The 9,707-nt window shown below is 41.0% G+C and overlaps 1 long non-coding RNA gene across 1 annotated transcript in view; it reads left to right on the top strand.

Annotated features, from left to right (window-relative positions):
• The first annotated feature begins 699 nt into the window (after positions 1-699).
• Positions 700-9,707, top strand: part of LOC146402300 (uncharacterized) — a 57,682-nt gene continuing 48,674 nt past the window's right edge. Inside the window, exon 1 of the long non-coding RNA XR_014805923.1 lies at positions 700-805. This is a non-coding gene — a long non-coding RNA (uncharacterized LOC146402300). The remainder of the gene's footprint in view (positions 806-9,707) is intronic.

Genomic DNA, 9,707 nt, shown 5'->3' with positions numbered 1-9,707 from the left:
TACTACGGCAAGTTTTTGAATGGGTGTTACATTTTGTCAAATGCTTTTGACAAATCTATTATGATGGAATTTTTCTCCTTTATTTTGTTAGTAAGTTACATTGTATGCCTTTCAAATATTAAATCATTGCATACAGAGATAAATCCCACTTTGTTGCCATGATGTATTACCCTTCTTAGGTATTGCTGGATTCTGCTTGCTAGTGATTTGTTAATTGTTTCAGTGTGGAATAGAGAGATGATATATATTGCACAGGTTTATTGTATTATCTGTGTCTGTTTTGTGGTCTCATCATTTTTATCATATTTATAAAATTCACCATTTTAACCATCTTCAAGCGTACAATTCAGTGGCAGTTAGTATATACCTGATGTCATGGGGTCATTACGCCCATCTAGTTCCAGGATATTTTCATCACCCCCCAAAGAAAACTCCATATACATGAAATAGCCAATCCCCATTGTCTTCTGCTCCCTGGCCCCTAGCAAGCAGTAATCTATTTTATGTTTCTGTGAGTTTGTTTATTCTGGCTATTTCATATAAATGAATTATACAATAAACCTGTTGTGCTGGGCTTCCCTCACTTAGCGTACGTATTCAAAGTTCATCTGTATTATAATGTGAATAAGGACTTCATTCATTTTTCTTGGCTAAATAATATGCTATTGTATGACTATATTTTGTTTATCCATTCATTAGCTTCTGGACATTTGGTTATTTCCATCTTTTAGCTGGCAGGAACAGCGCCACCATCAACATTTGTGGACAAGCCTGGTTTTGAACACTTGTTTCCAGTTTCTCTCAGGTACATACTTAGGAGAAGAATTTCTGGGTCATATGGTTTAACAACATGTTAACTACATTTGACTTAACTGTGCGACTGCCAAACTGATTTCCAATGTGGCTGCATCATTTTCCATTTCCACCAGCAATGTGTGAAGACTCCAAATTATTATCATCATTGCCATCGCTTCTTATTTTCCAGGTTTTTTTTGGTTAACTATAGCCAAGTTATTTGGTATGAAATGCTATGATGATTTTTGACTTGCACTGCCTTGTCCCCTGACAGCTAATGACATTGAGCTTTATAGCATGTGCTTATTGGTAATTTACAAATATTCTTTAGAAAAGTATTTTTTTTTTCTCTTAGGGTCATACCTGTGATATATAGAAGTTCTCAGGCTAGGGGTCGAATTATAGCTGCAGCTGCCAGCCTATGCCAGCCACAGCAATGTGGGATCCTTGACCTATGCCACAACTTGTGGCAATGCCAGATCCTTAACCCACTGGGAAAGGCCAGAGATAGAACCTATGTCCTCATGGATACTAGTCGGGTTCTTAACCCACTGAGCCACAATGGGAACTCCCTTTTTTATTTATTTTATTTTATTTTATTTTTATTTTTTTGTCTTTTTGCCATTTCTTGGGCCGCTCCCACAGCATATAGAGTTTCCCAGGCTAGGGGTCGAATCGGAGCTGTAGCTGCCAGCCTACGCCAGAGCCACAGCAATGCAGGATCCGAGCCGCGTCTGCGACCTACACCACGGCTCACCGGCAACGCCGGATTGTTAACCCATTGAGCAAGGGCAGGGACCGAACCCGCAACCTCATGGTTCCTAGTCGGATTCGTTAACCACTGCACCACGACGGGAACTCCCCTTTTTTATTTTTTATCTTTATTTTTTAGAAAAGTATCTAGTCAAGTCTTTTTTGTTTGTTTGTTTGTTTTTTAGGGCCCAACCCAAGGTGTATGGAGGTTTCCAGGCCAGGGGTCCAATCAGAGCTGCAGCTGCTGGCATACGCCACACCACAGCAACGCTAGATCTGAGCAGCATCTGCATCCTACACCACAGCTCCCAGCAGCACTAGATCCTCAACCCACTGAGCAAAGCCAGAGATCGAACCCACGTCCACATGGATGCTAGTTAGGTTCATTAACCGCTGAGCCATGACGGGAACTCCTGGCCCATATTTTAATAGGTTTGGTTGTTGATTTGTAAGATAATAGTTACTGGATACCAAACCTTTATCAGACATATGATTTGTGAATATTTTCATCCATTTTAAAGGCTGGTTTTTTTCACTGTCTTGAGAGTGTTCTTTGATGCATAACATTTTCTCATATTTTTGTATATTCTTTAGAGTTTCCTATCTACAAATAGAGGTAGTTTTCCATCTTTTCCATTTTAAATGCTTTATTTCTCTTTCTCCCCTACTTGCTCTGGCTAGAGCTGTTTCGATGTCGAATAGAATCCTTGTCTTGTTCCTTGGTGGGAAACCTTTCTTTCTTTTCCCATTGATTATGTTGTTAGTGGTGGGCTTTTCATAAATGCTGTTTATCATGTTGAGGGAATTCACGTCTCCTCCTAGTTTGTATCATGAAAGTATGTGGGCCTATGTCAAATACATTTTCTGCATCAATTGGGAGTATTATGAGTATCTTCTCTTTCACTCTATTAATGTGATGTATTATATCTATTGATTTTTGAAGGTTGAACCCCCCCTTGCATTCCTGTGTTAAATCCCACATGGTTATAGTACATAATTCTTTAAATATGCTGCTAGTTTTGTTTGCCAGTATTTTGTTGAGGATTTTTGCACCTGTATTTATAAGTTATATTAGTCTATAGTTTTTTTTATTGCATTTGATTGGCTTTGCTATAAGGATAATGCTATAAAATGCAGTAAGAAGTCTTTCTTTCTCTTCATCATTTTGGAAGGGTTTGAGAAGATCGGTATTAATTCTTCTTGAAGTGTTTGGCATAATTCACCAGGGAATCCATTTAGTCCTAGACTTTTCTTTGTTGGGAAGTTTTCATTACTGATTCACTCTCTTTGCAGGTATAACTCAGAGATATTGCGGGTTCAGTTCCAGACTATCACGATTAAGTGAATATAACAATAAAGTGAATGACATAATTTTTTTTTGGTTTCCCAGTGCATTTAAAATTATGTTTATATTATACTGTGGTTTATTGTGTTATTATATCTAAAAATAAGTATCATTATATCTAAAAAAACAATGTACATGCTTTAAAAAATAATTTATTGGAGTTCCTTTGTGGCTCAGCAGGTTAAGCATCTGATATTATCACTGCAGTGGCTTAGATAGCTGCTGTGGCATGGGTTTAACTCCTGGTCTGAGAACTTTCACGTGTCATGGGCAGAACCAAAAAAAAAAAAAAAAAGAAGTACTTCATTGCTGAAAAATGTTAACCATCATCTGGCAATGCAGGGCTACCAGAACCCTTCAATTTGTAAAAAAAACACAGTATATGCAAAGCACAACACAGTGAAATGCAATACAATGAGTTTAGCGTGTACTTGTTATTGGTCTTTTGAGATTTCTATTTCTTCTTGAGTCAGTTTAGATAATTGTTTGGACAGATAGTTTAGATGTTAGATATATGTTTCTAAGATTTGTCCAATTTGTTCATGTGTTCATATACTCTCTTTTAGTTCTTTTTATTTCTATAAGTAATCATTTCAGTAGTAATGCCTCAATTTTTTTTTTCTTTTGACTTTTTCGGGCTGTACCCATGGCACATGGAGGTTCCCAGGCTAGGGGTCCAATAGGAGCTGCAGCTGCCGGCCTAAACCACAGCCACGGAAATACCAGATCTGAGCCGCATCTGTGACCTACACCACAGCTCACAGAAACGCCAGATCCTTAACCTGCTGAGTGAGGCCAGGGATCAAACCCATAACCCCATGGTTCCTAGTCAGATTCATTTCCGCTGCGCCACGATGGGAGCTCCTCAATTTTCATTTTTGATTTTAATTATTTATATATTCTTTTTTCTTTGTCAGCCTAACTAGAAGCTTGTGAAATTTTTTAGATCTTTTCAAAGAAGCAACTTTTGATTTTATTGACTCTCTCTTTTTCTATTTTCTCTTCTATTTAGCTGACTCTAGTATTTGTCATTCTCTTCCTTCTGCTAGCTTTGGATTTATTTTACTCTTCTTTTTCTAATTCTTGAATGTGTCAGGTTAAGCTTTTGGTTTGGGAATCTTTCTTTTTTTTAAAATGTAGACATTTAAGGCTGTAGATTTGCCTTGAGACTGCTTTTGCTGCATCTCATAACTTTTTGTAATGCTGTGTTTTCATTTTCGTTTCTCTCAAAATATTTTCTAATCTCCTCACTCGTGCTTCTTTGATCCCTTATAGGGGCTGCTTACTTTCTCGATGTCTGAATTTTCTACTTTTCCTTTGTTATTAATTTATTTCATTGCATGTGGCCAGCGACGATACTTTCTATAATTTCAGTCTTTTCGAATTTATTGAGACTGGTTTTGTGACTGCATATGTGGTCTGTGCTAGAGAATGCTTCATGTGCCCTTGAGCACATGTTTAGTCTGTAGTTGGGTAGCGTGTTCTGTGTGTCTCTGTTAGATCGAGTTGGTTTTTAGTGTTGGTTTAGTGTTCAAATCTACTTTCTTATTGATCTTCTCTCTAGTTGTTCTATTTATTATTGAAAGTTGGTATTGAAATTTCCAACTATTATTATAGAACTGCCTATTTCTCCCTTCAATTCTGTCAATTTTGTCTTCATATATTTGGAGTATGTGAAGACACACACACACACACACACACACACGCACACACACACACACACACTTGCACAACAATAGATACATATAATTGTTATATCTTCTTAATGGATTGACTCTGTTACCAACGTGTATAATGCCCCTCTTTGTCTCTGGGAAATTTTTTTCTACTTAAAAGTCCACATTGTGTGATATTAGTTTAGCCACCTCGTTCTCTTTTGGTGGTTATTTTCATGGATGATTTCCCCCCTACCCTTTCACTTTTAACCTGCTTGTGCCTTTGGATCTAAAGTGAGGTGTTTGTACATGGCATTTGGTTGGATCACGTTTTCTTAATTTATTAGGCCAAGGTCTTTCTTTCAATTGGAGGATTTATCCATTTATATTTACAGTGATTCCTGATAAAGATTTTCTCCTACCAAATTTCTATTTGATTTTTATACGTTATGCTTCTTTTTTGCTTTTTCGGTTCCTCCTTACCAGCCTTCTTTTGCATTTAACTGCTTTTTTTTTTTTCCTAGTGTGCTGTTTTGATTCCTTTCTCATTTCCTTTCCTGTATATTTCAAGTTATTTTCTTAGTGGTTACCCTGGGAGTTACAATTAAAATCCTAAACTTACAACAATCTAGCTTGAATAAATACCAATCTAGCTTCATGGTGTACAGACCTCTGCTCTTCTACAGCTCTGTCCCTTCCCTCTTGTATGTTGTTATTCTCAGAAATTGTATCTTTATGGGTTGTGTCCCCTTTAACATAAATATTGCATTTATATTTATCTTTTAAATCATATAAGAAAGAAAAAAAGGAGTTCCAAACAAGAAATAAAGTAATACTGACTGTTGTATTTCCCTCTGTGTTTAGGTATTCTTTACAAGCATTCTTTTATTTTTTCATATGGTTTCAAGTTACTATCTAGTGGCCTTTCATTTCAACTGAATATTGTTACTCTGATTCAGACAAGCACGGTTAACTTTATTCCAGCAAAAGAACATTTAAAATATTAAAACCAATTACCGCAAACAATAAAAGTGAGAACTTTTGTGCAGCTACATCAATATCAAAAAAATAGACTCCAAGACAAAGAGTATTTCCAAATAAAAGTAGGTACATTTCATAATTATGAAATATAAATTCATCAGGAAGACAACAACCATACATGCCTATAAACTTAATAACAGAGTTTCAAAATACATGAATCAAAAACTGACATGACTAAGAGAACAACAGACAAATCTGTAAAGATGGTAATTTATTTTAAAGCCCTTTGCATAGCAATTAATAAAAACACTAGACAAAAAAGTAAGGATATGTGAACAGGAATACCAACTACCTTGATTTAAAAGAGATGTATAAAAATTTACCCTGAACAACTGCAGAATTTATATCTCTTTCAACAGTCACCCAAATAAACCATATATTTAGCCAGATAATAAGTCCAAATAATTCCAAGATTAACATTTTATAGTGTACAGTCTCTGACAGCAAATAAGTTAATTTGGAAATCAATAACAAGAAGATATCTAGGAAATCCTGAGATGCATGAGAAGATCTTTGGTATTTACAGATCAGGCAGGTAATAACACTCTAGAAGAATCCACTGCTTGAATGGATTCCTCTAAAGAACCAGCTAGATGACTGTTTTTTGGAGTCACTCTTTGCAAAGTCTCTACTCCCTGCCACTGCCTCTGTGAAGCCCTCTATGATTGCATAAACTCAGGAATGGCTTGGGGTGGGTGGTGGCTACCCAGGGTGGAGATGTGAGGCATCTAGATACTTTGGGGGTGCTTGGCAGCCCTTGATGTCTCAAGGTACGCTTCCTCTTGAGATGCTACTGATGTCCAACCCAATTCTCATTTACCTGAGATTCCTTTTTTTAAAGCCTGGAATTTTATAAAGGCAGTAGAAGGTCGTGCTGCAAAAAGTGACCTCTCGTAGCGAGGGCTATCAATTACCCATGCCTTCTCATGGGGGTAGCAGAGTGGTGTCTATCTGAGTCCCCTCTGGATAGCCTCCTCTTCTTGCTGACTGCACATTCTGCATCCATGTGGACAGGACTTTGCTGGTAGGTGTGGGGGCACCTGCTAGTCCCTGAAATTCCCCCTTGACTTGTCTTCATCTCTTGCAGGGCCACATGAGAACATGTCTTTCCTACAGCCAAAGTCAGACAAGCTTGTGGCAAGGTTACCAACATTCTGCCCCAAATTGCTCAGAATTAGACCTCCTGACCTAGACTGCTGGAACTGGGGGTCTGAGCCTGTGCCTCTGTCTGTTCCAGCCTATGCTCTGGATGGCTAGTTCCAAAGACTGAATGGAATTCCCGAGTCAAAAAAGTTTAGGAACCTCAGGTTAAACAGAGTGAAACAGGATCATTTCTCGTGGGATTAGTCTTGCTCTGCTCACATGCATGGTGACTCTCCCACATGCGGGAAGCCGTGTTCCCTTGTGTGTCTACATGGTCACAGCATCTTCTTGCGGGATTCATGTTCGGCCCAACTCACCTGGGGAAGTGCTGGATTGAGTAATAACCATTGTTTACCTTTGGGGAAGCTGAATGCCAGTGGCTCTCTCTCTCTCTCTTTCTCTCTTTCTATTTAAATCCTTTTATTTCCAATAAATGGTTCTCTGTTAGTTCCTAAAGTGCTTGGAGGGCAATATTTCCTTGTCTTGTTCTGAGGGTTTTTGTTCTCCAGCACTGAGGCCAGATCTGCACACATAGGAGTCGATACAAACATTTGGCAGGAAAAAAAAATGGGACACAAACAGCCTTGCTTTGCCTCACGCTTCAGGCTCTCTCTGCCTGCCGAGCCCTGGAGGGATCCCACCCCACTTTCACTTGGAAAATGGAGCAAGTGAGGCCCACAGAGGGGACCCTTGGCCCAGCCTGGGCAGAATCAGAGGCCATGTGAATGTCCAGGTATAAGCCTATAGAGCAGTGCTCCTCGAAAGTGGCTGCATTTTATTTTATTTTTTTTTAATTTTTCATTTCATTTCATTTTACTTTATTATTTTTTAGTTTCTTTAGGGCCACACCTGCAGCATATGGAGGTTCCCAGGCTAGGGGTTGAGTGGGAGCTGCAGCTGCTGGCCTACACCGCAGCCACAGCCATGCTGAATCCAAGCTGGGTCTGGGACCTACATCACAGCTCACAGCAATGCCAGATCCTTAGCCCGCTGAGTGAGGCCAGGAGGGACTGAACCCGAGTCCTCACGGGTACTAGTTGGATTTGTGACTGCTGAGCCACAACGGGAACTCTCTGTGGCTGCATTTTATTTTTTTTTACTTTATTTTATTTTATTTTTTGCCTTTTCTAGGGCTGCACCTGCGGCACATGGAGGTTCCCAGGCTTGGGGTCCCATTGGAACTGCAGCCGCTGGCCTACACCACAGCCACAGCAATGCGGGATCCGAGCCGTGTCTGCAATCTACACCACAGCTCACGGCAATGCCAGATCCTTAACCCACTGAGCAAGGCCAGGGATCGAACCCGCAACCTCATGGTTCCTAGTCGGATTCGCCAACCGCTGCGCCACAGCGGGAATTCCTGGGGCTGCATTTTAGCATCACCCGAGGAAATTTGAAAAATCCTGGTGTCTAGACTGTATACCATACCAAGGAAACCAGAACCTTGGGTGAAAGACCCAGGTGTGGCAATTTTCCAGTCTCTCCAGTGATCCCAGTGTAGGGCCAAGCTTGAGAACCAGTGCTTGTTGTTCACAGGGTTCGAAGTGGTATTTCAGAGGGGCTGGGGCTGTGGGAAAGGGCAGGGGTCTCCAGATGCTCTTGTTTCCGCTTTCTCAAAGCCGCTCCGCTTACATGTCTTTATTTATTGCTGCCCTGCACACTATCACCAGGAGGAAAGCCCCCTTAGAGCGTCTCCAAGTCAACCCCTCCAGCTTCACTGACGGGGGAGTGGGGGGACCGGCTCGCCATCACAGGAGACCTTGACGTCCGCAGGATTCGAACCCCGCCTCCTGACGCCCAGCCTCAGGCTCTTCAGCCACCTCTGGCCCTCAGAATCTTTCCTTTTGAAATGATTCACCTTCCCACAAGTTATCCTCAAGCATCCTCACCTCTCCTTTTAATCCCACCGGCACAGCCGTGCTCTCCTGAGGACCGAATTCTTTGTCGTTTTGGGTCCTGCAGATTAATCAAGGATGCCCGCTGGTCATGGGGCACTTTGGGTAGAGAGAGTATGTCAGGGGCTGTGAGTCGGGGTGGGGGGGAGCAACTGACATCGAATTAGTCTTCATTTTGAGTTTTGATGCAGCAATTATGACTTCTGAATAGCAGTGGTTGTTACTGAGGATGGTCGCCTAAGCAGTGCACATAATTATTGTAATTACTGTGTACCTAATGATGCCTAATAAGAAGCAACATCACACAGAGGCGCAGTGGCTGCTCAGCCTGGTGGTCTGGGCTCTGGAGGGGGAGCAGCTGGGGTTCCGATGCCTGCGTGGGGCTTTTACAGGGACGCCAGGCTGCCTGTCTGCTGGAGACCAGGGGTTGCAGAGTGTGCAGGAAGAGAAAACTCCTGGAAAGAATGTGCTGGCCTCAGCTCAGAGGCAGCCAGCGTGGAGGTGGCTGAGCTGGAGCCGCCCTTCATCAGTCATTGACTTCACCGTCTTATGTCTGTGATAAGTTCTGGTCCTGGGGGAATCAGCTTAGGGAAGGCGGAAATGAATAGCACCTCAGGGACTGGGCGTGAGTGTTTGTGTGTGTCTTTATAAAAAATAATCACTTATGTTTCTAGAGGGCTAGATGCCAAGCAGTTTCCATTCATCACCTCATGTCATTCTCACATCATCCCCAGTTGACAGATTGGGAAGCTGAGGCCCCCTGATTGTCCCAAGGATAAACGTGGCTGCCATTTATTAAGCATTTCAACAGCAGTCCAATACTAGACATGGATTATCTCAACTGATTCCCACAATAATTTCATTAGATAAGTCTTTATTATCATTGTTTCTTATCTATCCCTATAATATAGATGAGAAACTGAGGCATGGGGAGAGAAAATGACTTGTCCAAGATAATACAGCTCTTACATGGAACAGCCAAGATTTGAATGCAGGCAGCCTGACATCTTTTCTCCCTTCCTTGTTTAATACGTACTGAACAACTAGCATATGTCAGGCGCAGGCCAAAACCGATTCCGT

This window comes from Sus scrofa, chromosome 6, assembly GCF_054392235.1.
Source record: "Sus scrofa isolate SSC_HxYL_T2T_F1_AM1 chromosome 6, Sscrofa_HxYL_maternal_Yorkshire_Landrace_v2.0, whole genome shotgun sequence".
Classification (NCBI taxonomy): domain Eukaryota; kingdom Metazoa; phylum Chordata; class Mammalia; order Artiodactyla; family Suidae; genus Sus; species Sus scrofa.
Note: the sequence above shows the minus strand (reverse complement) of the source record. Positions and strands in the feature narration are given on the sequence as shown.